We start from the raw sequence: 11,525 nt of genomic DNA, 5'->3' as shown, positions 1-11,525 counted from the left end.
AGGAAAACTAGCTATTGAAGTTGTTGGTTTTTAAGATGGGCAAATTGCCATAGTCAAATATATGGGAGCCCTATCCTTAAAAAAGGAGAGAATGGATATTGGGTAGGCAACTAGCACTCTCTTACACACTGCTTTCTTGACAATTACTGAAGCTTCAGAAAGATATTGGGAGGACCCTCACCTACTTTTCCTCAACCTTTCATGGTCAAGCTTGTCTGCAAAGATCCCTAGTCCAGTAGTCAGCAAACTCATTAGTCAACAGAGCCAAATATCAACAGTACAACGACTGACATTTTTTTGAGAGCCAAATTTTTTAAACTTAAACTTCTAATGCCACTTCTTCCAAATAGACTCGCCCAGGCCATGGTATTTTGTAGAAGAGCCACACTCAAGGGGCCAAAGAGCCGCATGTGGCTCACAAGCCACAGTTTGCCAACCATAGCCCTAGTCTAAAATCTGGTTATGAGGAAAACTACAAGAAGCTTTCTATTTCTGTAGACCCGACTTTGAATCATGGTTCTACCACATCTTCACTAAATGACTTTGAATAAGACACTTGATTCTTCAGGAACTTATTTGCCTCAAGTTAAAATACACCTCGATCAAGGAAGACTGACCTAAACCAATAACAACCCACAGTCCCACCTAATTCAAAGATGATGTGAAATTAACATTTTCAATAGTTGAAGTGTCTGACTGCCCTGTGAAGAGCGCAAGGTAAAAGAGAAATGTAATGGACATAAAGTCAATAGGACTTTGAAGATTCTCCTCAACCAGTACCCCCAGGAAGAATTTGAATTGTACCTCGAGCTCAGGCAGGAATTTGTCTGCCTAGGTATCCTTAGAAATTAGAGATGGAAATCTACTAGGACCCAAAGCCAGGGTGAACTCACCTGAGACAGCTGGGAAGAGAGGGAAGAAATTGCAACCTTAGGGAAAAACACGTCTTTGTCCCTATTGGAGGAAGATTCTTCATGTATCCCTTGGGTTTCTGCACATATTGCAAGCAAAGGCACTGACTGTTTTTGTTCCAGAATCCCTTTTCCATGGTGTCTGTAAACAGAACAGCCTTGGGAAACAGAGATAGTACCTCTCTCCAGAGCAACAGACAAGTTTGCTTACTAACTATATAATCAAGATAATGTCTCCCTTTGGAGATAAAGTCAGGCAGGCTTACTGCCAATTATAAAAGATTCAGGTTCCCTAAGTTTAGAGTACCTCTCCATAGCACAATGCCTTTCACATGGAGGTGTCACCTGGCCCTCTTCCTATCACCTGAGAAAATGGGCTCAGGGAACTGGCATAAATGCCAATACTCAGGCTACTGCCGTTGTGGAAATAATCAAGTTTGTTGTCAATGAGTCAGGAGTCCACTGGCATCAGGTACGGTAGCTAACTAACTGGCTGTCCCTTTCCTCTTCATCACTCCCCACACACACACACTATTTCCCAAGCCCACTTCCTGCATATAAACACTGGGCCCGTAGCTCCAATTATCTCGCAGAAAATAGAAATATTTTTAACTTTCAACTAAGTTAGAGAAATCCCAGAATAATTGTCTGCATATTATTGAGAACTGATTCCTCCAGGCACTTAGCCCCCTTATAAGGCCAAACCTTTGGCATGACATCCTTAAATAATATTTGCTGAATTCCTGGAAGTCAACCCCATAAGCATAAAAAAGGGATGGTGTGTCAAACCTAAAGATCCCCCACAGGGATCAGATGTCTATTTTTTCTCCAACATTCATCTTCCAAACATTATCACTGATGCCTAATTTTTTGTTTAAATAATTTGAAAGTTAAAGGAATGAGATTGTAAATAATAGGTTAAGTTGATGGGGGGGGGTGTGAAAAGGTCCATGCTGTTTAATTTTTCAAAACTCCCAACATGCGCAGAGAATGACCAGATAAGAAATAATCTTATGCCCCGCAATCTGTTGTCATCTTCCAGAACCACAGAAGAAGTAAAACACCGAACAGCAATAGAAAAGACAGCCATGAACTCTGCCAATTCCATTTATTTCCAACCCATCAGCGAGAATGTGTGTTTTCAGCCATCAAACCTCATCATGACCCTTATTTCCCTTGTGATATAAGTCAGGAGCAAAAGCCACCTTCCCCAAATTCCATTTTGCTCAGAGAAATAATAAAAGACCCTTTATTTACATGAGCACATCACATTAGCCAATACCCTCCTGCTCTTCCTAAGAGAAGGGTTTGCTATAGAATCACTAACCATTAGAACTGAGTGAAACCTTGGAAATCTCCTTGCTCAAACCCTCAGTTTCATATGAAGAAATGAGGCCTGGGGGGCGAAGGGGGGCAGAGTACAGAGCTTACAGCAGTGTCATGGCTCTTTCTACAATACCTCACTGCCTCAGGGCCTTTGCACTTGATGTTCCCTCTGCCTGGAATGCTCTTACCAAGCCATATTTCCACAGCGTATTCCTTCCCCCCCTTTAAGTCTTGATGTAAATGTCTTAGTGAGCCCTTCCCTGCTATCCTATATTTAAATTGTACCCATTAACTTGCTATCCCCCTTCTTTGTTATATTTTCCTCATAGAATAATCACCCTCCAACATCCTATATAATAAAGCCTAATATGCTAAATCCTGATTGACTGGTCGGCCATTCAACCAATCAAAGCATATGTAAATGATATGCTAAGGCCACTCAACTGCTCACTATGATGTGCACTGATCACCATGGGGCAGACGCTCCAACCAGTGGGTTAGCTTACTGCTGGGATCCGGCCAATTTGGGCTGAGCAAGTTAGGCTGGACACACCCTGGAGCCCTCCCGCAGTCCCTCCCTGGCTTGCCAGCCTCCTGCGTCCCTCCCCAGCCCTGATCATGCACCAGTGGGGTCCCTTGGCCTGGCCTGTGCCCTCTCACAATCCAGGACCCCTCAAGGGATGTTGGAAAGCCAGTTTCAGCCAGATCCCACAGGCCAGGCCAAAGGACCCCACTGGTACACAAATCCTGTCAGAATGGCTATCATTAACAAATCAACAAAGACAAATGCTAGAGATATTGCGGAGGAAAAGGAACTATAGGGCACTGCTGGTGGGAATGCAGACTACCCACTGTGGAGAATAGTATGGAGTTTCCTCAGAAAATTAAAAATGGAACTTCCACTTGACTCAGTAAATCCCACTTCTAGGAATATATCCCAAGAAAACAGAAATACTAATAAGAAAGGATATATGCACCCCTATGTTCATAGCAGTACAATTTACCATAGCTAAGATTTGGAAACAGCCTAAATGCCCACCAGCAGATGAGTGGATTAGAAAACTGTAGTACATCTACACAATGGAATACTATGCTGCTGTAAAAAAGAAGGAATTCTTAGCATTTACAACAGCATGGATGGAACTGGAGAGCATTATGCTAAGCCAGTCAGAGAAAGATACATATCACATGATCTCACTCATTTGTAGAATATACTGAACAACATAAACTGATGAATAAAAAAATAGAACCAGAGACATAGAAGCATCAAACAGACTGTACAACCTATGAGGGAAGGCAGGGGGTGAGGGGGTAAGAGATCAACCAAAGGACTTATATGCATGCATGTGAGCATAACCATTGAACACAAACAGTAAGGGGTGAGGGCATGTACAGGGGGGGTGGGGAGCGGTCAGGGAGAGATAAATGGGGGGGGGGGGGAAGAAGACTCATGTAACACTTTAAACTATAAAGAATTTAAATTTAAAAAAAGAAGAAGAAAGGATCTGCTGGAGCTCAGGCATCATTATGATAATGTTTAGGAGATGGCCATTGGACCTAGCAATAGGTCTTAGCAATTAGACTTAGTACTATGGCCCTTAACTTTGGTTTCCCCCTATCTGATGACTAACCTTGCCTGCAGGGATCAAACACTTTATTTTAGAGATCTCTGTCCTGGAGAATTCCACAAGTTTCTTCCGGCTTAAAAGATATATTGACCCCATGAATATCCCTTCCCCAGAGACTACTTCCAAAATGACTAAGAAATCAGATGATGTGAAATTATGTTAGGTTGACCCATTTAAGAATTTTAAGAGGGCAGAAGGGGAGACATAAAAAGAACACCTACAAGGAAAGCATGTAGAAAAATATTATGTTCAAAGAAACTGAGGCCCATATTACTTATCATTATCATTAGTACTGTTTTCCATTCACCACATGGAAGGCATCTAGTGTACTGGTTAATGGCTTAAGTATAGAGTCAGACTCCCTGGTTCACATCCCCCCTCTGCCACTTACTAGCTGTATAACTTTGGGTTACATCATCTTTTTGTGCCTCAGACTTCTCATCTGTAAAATCTGTTATCATAATACTACTTCATAGAGTTATTTTGCAAATAAATATATGTTAAGTGCTTAGAACCTTGCCTGGTACATAAGAGCCATGTCAGGAAGGGTTAGTTTCTGCTGCAGTGATAATGTCATTGGCCATTTACTGAGCTTCTCTAATGAACTGACACTCTGGTAAGCATTTTACTTACCTTCTCTCCCCATCAATCAAAACAGCACAGCATTTAAGAAAATGCATTGAAAAATCAGCCTGACCTCAAATTCAAATCTTGTCACTTGCTAGCAAGTCATCCTGGACAAGTTAACTTAACATATTCAATCAAGCTTTTTCCCTGGCTGGTGTGGCACAGTTGGTTGGGCTTATTTCCATGCACCAAAAGTTTGCTGATTCAATTCTCAGTCAGGGCACATACCAATTGATGTTTCTCTCTCCCTTTCTCTTCCTCTCTCTCTAAAACATCAATTAAAATATATTTTTTAATTTTTTTAATCTTTCATTTTCTTGTAGGCCTATCAAATTACTCATGTAACCCATGAAATGGCAACTGGTGAATAGTGAATGTTCAATTAACGCAAGCTCTTATGATTCATGACTTAAGGAGGGAAGTATATCTCTCATACTGGTCCAGGGTCTCATAGCTGATGTGGACTTGAACTTGGCCTAAAAGTCAAATCAGTGATATGCACCTTGGGCTATGATAGGCACAGTTTAAATCTATTTGTCACTCAATCACTTATATTGTACTTCATGATGCTGCCAGTCTTTGATTGACAGGGGTTTCTCAGAGCAGCAGAAAGTATAAATGTAAGCACCCAACCTTTAACCAGGACAACAGTAGTCACACTGTTTTTTTGTGTGTGTGTGTTTTCTTTTAAGTAAAGCACTGGGCTGCCTTGACACTAGGGAAACAACATTTTAAATAACCACTGAGTAAGGAAAATTTTTAAATTAGACCCAGTTCTGAAACCAATGACCTTAGTAGAACAGATTATCTAGTTCTTATGGCCCCTTTGAGTTCACAAGTCTATAATTTTATGAATTTACAATCTGGGTTGGATATAAGACTGAGATACATAAGATAACTAGTAAACAGTTTGAGGCCATTCCTAACCCAAAGACAAAGGCTTTGTGGAGGTTAGGGGGGCCCTTCATTGATTATTTAAACAGAAATTTCTAAAATGCCTAATTGTGAGAATGTCTTAGGGCTTCTTTTTAAAAGTAAAGATGACTGGGCCCCATCCCAGACCAACAGAATCACAACCCCCAGAGAATCTGTATTTAAAAGCACATCTGAAAGAATCAACTGTTTCAACCCCTGGGATGGTGGTGGTTCAGGGGATGGTATTTTTTTTTTTAAAGCTCCACAGGTTGTTCTAATATAACCAGGAAATCACAACGTTAGATCATTGAATTTTTTGGGGAAAAACATAAAGAAAAGGATCAGATATTTGCACACCTATGTTCAGAGCAGCATGATTCACAGTAGTCAAAATATGGAAGTTATCCAAATGTCCACTGACAGATGACAAAATATGGTATATACATGCAATGGAATGTTATTTAGCCTTAAGAAGGAAGGAAATTCAGACACATACTACAAGTATGAACCTTGAAGACATGCTACATGAAATAAGCCAGACACAAGAAGATAAATGCTGTGTTATTCTATTCATCTCAAGTAGTCAAGCTCATAGAAACAGAAGTCGAATGGAGATTAACTGGGGCTGTGGAGTGAGGGATAGGTAGTTGCTGTTTAATGAGATAGAATTCAGTTTTAAAAGATGAAAAAGTTCTAAAGACAGATTGCACAATAGTGTGAATGGATCTAATACTAATGAACTGCACACTTACACATGATTAAGATGGTAAATTGTATGTTCCATGTATTTTACCACAGTTAAAAAATGTTTTTAAAGATGGGGTGGTAGATACATAACTCACTTGACACTGCCCTCACCCCACTCCGGCAGACATTGCTAATTGAGTACTGCACACTCCCACACAGAGCCCAGTCCTCACAGCCCCTGAGACTGAGGAGACAGTGGGAGAAGAGATAGGAGAAAGAAAAATGACCAAGGTTCTGTGTCTGTGTGTTTGGGAGATGGAGAGTGGGAGAGAAGCAAAGGAGATTATCCACCAAGGGAGTACTAGGAAGGAAAAAGGACCCAATAGATGAGATCCCCTAAGACACACTATGTGGAATCCATCCTTTAAAATAGTGCCTAGTGAGCAGAAGGCCACACACTCCTTTTCTGTTACTGCAGTACCAGGCAGCCTTACCAGGGACTAACCAGCCACAGAGGTGTATGGGCAAGCACCCTAGTGGCGAGGAGGAGCAGCCTTCCGCCAAATCCCTCTTCAGGCCACAGCTTCACAGCACTCCTGGGCACGGATGCACAGAGGTACGTGCAGGGCTGAAAGCTGTCTGAGGTGGACCCGCTTCAGAAGCACAGAGGTGTCGGTGGAGGCCTTTTTGCCATGTTCCATGTGACACTTGTCTAGACGAGGTTGCCACTTCAGAGGCGTCAACTTTTTTAAAAGAAGACCGACCAACACCTTTCCTGAATCACATCCTCCAGGGGTGTTCTCTCCCCTCCCTCCTCACAGTCCCTTTTGTTTCTCAAAACCAGGGACAAATGTGATGTCGCTCCCTTCAGTGTCTGGGCTCCCACCCAGCCTAGCAAAGCCAACAGTCCGTGGAAGGAAGGAAGCACGTGATCAAACTCAGAGTGCGGGGAGTTTATGTGCTGGGAGGGGGTGGGTAGCTCCCACAATGATCCCCACTACAAAGACAAAGCAGTGCCTGAAGATCTGCTCCCCCTTCAGCACTAATTAGTGACAGAGGAGGAGGAGGGGAGGAGAGGCAAGTGGCAGGCGCCAGCTGTGAAGATTTGTTATGTTAATTAACAACAGGAAGAGACTGGAAAACCATAGTCAGGCCTGATCTGTCTCAGGGTGCCCAGACAGGTCCTGTATTGCCCAGAGAGTTGAGGGGATGTGGAGGAGGTACCTACCATCTCCTCCGGGACTGCTGATGGGCCCAGCACCAGGTGTCAGCCCTGGCGCTCTTACTCAACTTCAGCTGGTCACCAAGAACTGCTCCCACCCCAACCAGAAATCTACTGGAGGCACCTGGATGGAGATACCGTGTTTCCCCGAAAATAAGACATCCTCCAAAAATAAGACCTAGCGCATGGAAAGATAAGACATCCCCTGAAAATAAGACCTAGCACAACTTTGGGAGAAAAAATTAATATAAGACACTGTCTTATTTTCGGGGAAACAGGGCAGTCAGGGAGATATTCTCTGTCATGGCCACAATCACTTTGCTAGCCTGAGCCAATGCCAGAAAGCTCTCCGCGGTGTCTTGGCTGTATTGTATGTCAGCTTTCAGCGTGGATACAGGTTAGAGAGCAGGACACCAAAGGGATAGCCGGAGCAGAATTGAGTCTGGTGAGAAAAAATAACGGTGCTCTATTCTTAGTGAAGTAGCTCTGCTTTTAAAAAGGGTTTGCAAGTCTGGGCAGCTACTAAGTAGACACAGATTTAGCTCGATGTGCTTGCTCTAAACCTCGCCATTGTTCCTGTATCCAGAGCAGCCATGATGCCCAGGGCCTGCTTCTGAAGGTGGCGAGGGCACTCCTTCTGCTTGTCTTCTCATGCCTGGCTAGGCATGGCGGCAGCAGTCTGCGCAAACGCTCTGGTGCCACACCCCAGGCAGAGCCTCCCTTGCTCCCTGAAAAGTGTCCCCTCAAACGCAGTGGGATCTACAGCAGGAAGGCAACTGAGGTAGCATCTGCTCCGACAGCCTCACTCTGGAGGCCATGGACCAGCTGAAAGGCACAAAGACAGCATAGAGAGACCAATGGTCAGACCGGACCCAGCCTGATGCCTAGCCTGCACTTACTCGGTCCCACACACCCAGACAGTCAGATTCCGTTCCTATCACTGTTGTTTGCTGGGGAAAGTCCCCACGTGCCAGCCGCTGAGAAGGGGGATGAAGAGCTAGAAAGCACTTATTACTGAGGCCCTGCTGCTTGCCAGAGATGAGGCTAAGTTCTGGGGACACAAAGCAGGACTCACAGTCCAGAGGGGCCAGCAGACCCATGACCCTGAACAGGCTAACACTGAGTGCAGGAAAAGACACAGCAAGCTGCTGTGTGCACTGGGAAGGCCTCCCTGAGCAGGTGATGTTTGCACTGAGCCACAGCCCCTCCCCAGAGCAACATCCATCCCATGATCTTCCCTTTCCCTCCTGGAATTCCTGTTCCTGGGAACTCAGCACCTTTACACTTGCATGGCACCTAAAAGTCCGCTCTCCCTAGGAATTCCTTCCAGTCCCTTCTCACCATCCATCCTGTTGGGATAAAGAAAATGTTGTAAAAATGGATGGCAAAGGTTGTACAACTTAATACACTTACTAAAAATCATTGAATTGTACACTTAAATGAGTGACCTGTGTAGTATGTAAATTATACCTCAATAAAGGTTGTTCTTTTTAATTCCTAGCAGTCTTTATGTTATAGCATGTAGGAAAAAAACAATAGTGTTTGTATCACACCCTGAGTAAATGGAAGGAAATTTGGAATATAGTGGGGAAAAATTGTTAGACTTTATAACAAAACAGTAGGCCCCTTATCTTCAGGGGATACATTGCAAGACACCAGTGGGTTGCCTGAGTCCGAAGATAGTACCTAAGAAGTCAATCAGGTACGGCGTGGAAACACTGGGCAGTGGATAATTCATATCCTAGGACAGGACAGCGTGGGATGGTGAAAGATTTCATCATGCTACACAGAATAGCATGCAATTTAAAATGTATGAATTGTTTCTTTCTGGAATTTTTCATTTAGTATTTTCACACCATGGTTGATTTTGAGTAACTAAAACCATGAAAAGTGAAACCACAGGTAACAGGAAATTTCTGTATAATAAAATATAAAACTTGTAGGATGGTATTAAATAGTGAATTATATACAACTTCCAAATAACTGCTTTTAAATATTTAAGTGAGATACTTAAATCTGTGTTGTTGAACATTCTTTTCGTAATCTCTCCCCATTCTGTTGGGGAACACAGGTTGGAAATGGCTACATATGTCTCTGGAACAGCACTTCTTTAGTGGTAGTCTCTTCAAATTCCTGATGATCTCCCTCAACAAGAAACTTTGTTCTCACAAGAGTATAATACAAATTTTTAAATCAATTTTACAACCATTCAAAAATCTACATTTAAATTATATTGGAATAACCTACTAACCCTTCCCTTCATTGACAAATAAGTAATATTGACATTTTTGTGATAGTATAAACAGATTTCAAATTTAATCAAATTTTTCATGCCACATATTCCAAAATAATGATGATATGTTTATTTGAAAAATGTGCAAGAATTATTAGAACAGTCAGCTTACAGCTGGCTTGGATGATACTAAAAGTGTATAAGAGCTGCAAAAATAATTGTCCCACATATGTGAAGACACAGGAGTTGGCCCCACCAGGACACCCTGACTGGCCAAGACCTTAGATGACATACCTGTTTCCCAACCCCTGGGGCATTAACTTCTCCAGCTGTAAACTGGGCACCTGGAACCTGGAACACCAGCTCCTCACACTGCTCCCTTATCCTCAGTGGGCAATAGTGGTCTCTGCAACTGGCTGTCCAAGTGGATGTCCAGGAAATGAGGCAAATAAGGGATGAACTCATAGCAGAACTGTGGACATCATCAGACTCCCCGCAGTTCATTCAGACACTCTCTGAGACATCTGAGGCTCAGTCAGCCATCCTAAGGGATTAAAAATCCTGCTCTGAGACCACAGGCTCTGAGCATTTTCTAAGAGAATTCGACCACTCTGAGACAGTATTCATCTTGAGGTCTTAAGGGTCACTTCCTGGGGAGGTGGTGTGCTCAGACTAAGAGGAGCAGAAGGTTAAAAACACAAACTTGTAAAAAAATAATAATAATAATAAATCGTATTTAAGAAATACATGGACTTCTACCAGCGTAGGGAGAAAAGCCAAATGCTGAGAAGCCACGGAGTTAAAGGAGGAGAGTAATTAAATAGCCAAGAGAGAATATAGTCCAAAGTGCTATTGAGAGGAAGAGAAGGGAGGGCAGTGGGAAGTGGTAGGGAAGCGGCCACTGGCACCTGAGAAGACAGAGGCGCACAAGGTTGGGGTGCAGTTTACTGTTGAGGAAAAGTAACTCATGACACCTGTCAAAGAGGATAAGGAAGACTTTTCAAGGACCACGGCAATGGGGGAGTTGGAGGAGGGGAAAGAGATTGGGCTTAACACCCAATACAAGGACAGGGCAGATTTACAGTCAAGGAGCAGGGTGGGGGTCGGGGGATGAAAGATTACTGAGAGGAGAGAGACATCAGGGGTGAGGAGGATTCTGTCTAATGACCTAACAACATTCTAGCTGAGACAGCCCAGACAGATGAGTAGGGGAGATAAGGAATTTGATCAGATTCCAAGGGTGCAGAGAGCTTTGCTAAGCTGACACAGCAGGATTCTTGCAAAAACTGGAGTTAACAGGTTGGGAACAGGTCCCAGGGTAGACGCTTAGTCCAGAGAGGACTCTGGGAAGCCTGATCAGGTTTGGTGAAGGAGGTCTTTGTCAGAGCAGGCTGGCAGCTTCAGAAAGTCACATGGCCAATGGAGGCATTGCTTTCTGATTTGCTGGCCCATGGGAAGGAGCACTGCCCACTATGCTGGTAGAGGGCTCCTTGAGAGAGCCAGGATGAAAAGGACATGAGGCCAAAGGTTTTCCTGGGAAGGAAGGTGCTCCTCTGCCTCTGATTTGGGAGTAGAGGTCTTCCTGTTGGGGTGACAAGGAGATTTAAAGAGCCAAGAGCCACCAACTAGTCAGTTGGTGCAACAGATGGGGACAGCTGGCTCATGGCAAGGTTCCTTCATTATTCATGAGCCAGCATTTTCGGGACAGCTGCTGTGCGAGGCCTGGGACAACTGGGACATGGGCCTTTCCCATCGGGAGCCCAGAGTCCAGGGGACGAGTGAATTATCAGTCCATCACAGAGCCAGCAGAGAAGATCAGGAGATGGCAGCCACAGTGGGCAGCCACTGAAGGAGCACCCACCAGCCTCCGAGAGCTGAGAGTGGCTTCCTTCAAAAGGGTACATCTCAGCCATGACCTGAGGAAGAGCATGAATTAGACCAGAAGGGGAAAACTATTCCAGGGAACTCCCAAGCCC

Source organism: Pipistrellus hanaki (genome assembly GCF_964339955.1).
Source record: "Pipistrellus hanaki genome assembly, chromosome: 8".
NCBI lineage: Eukaryota > Metazoa > Chordata > Mammalia > Chiroptera > Vespertilionidae > Pipistrellus > Pipistrellus hanaki.
Note: the sequence above shows the minus strand (reverse complement) of the source record.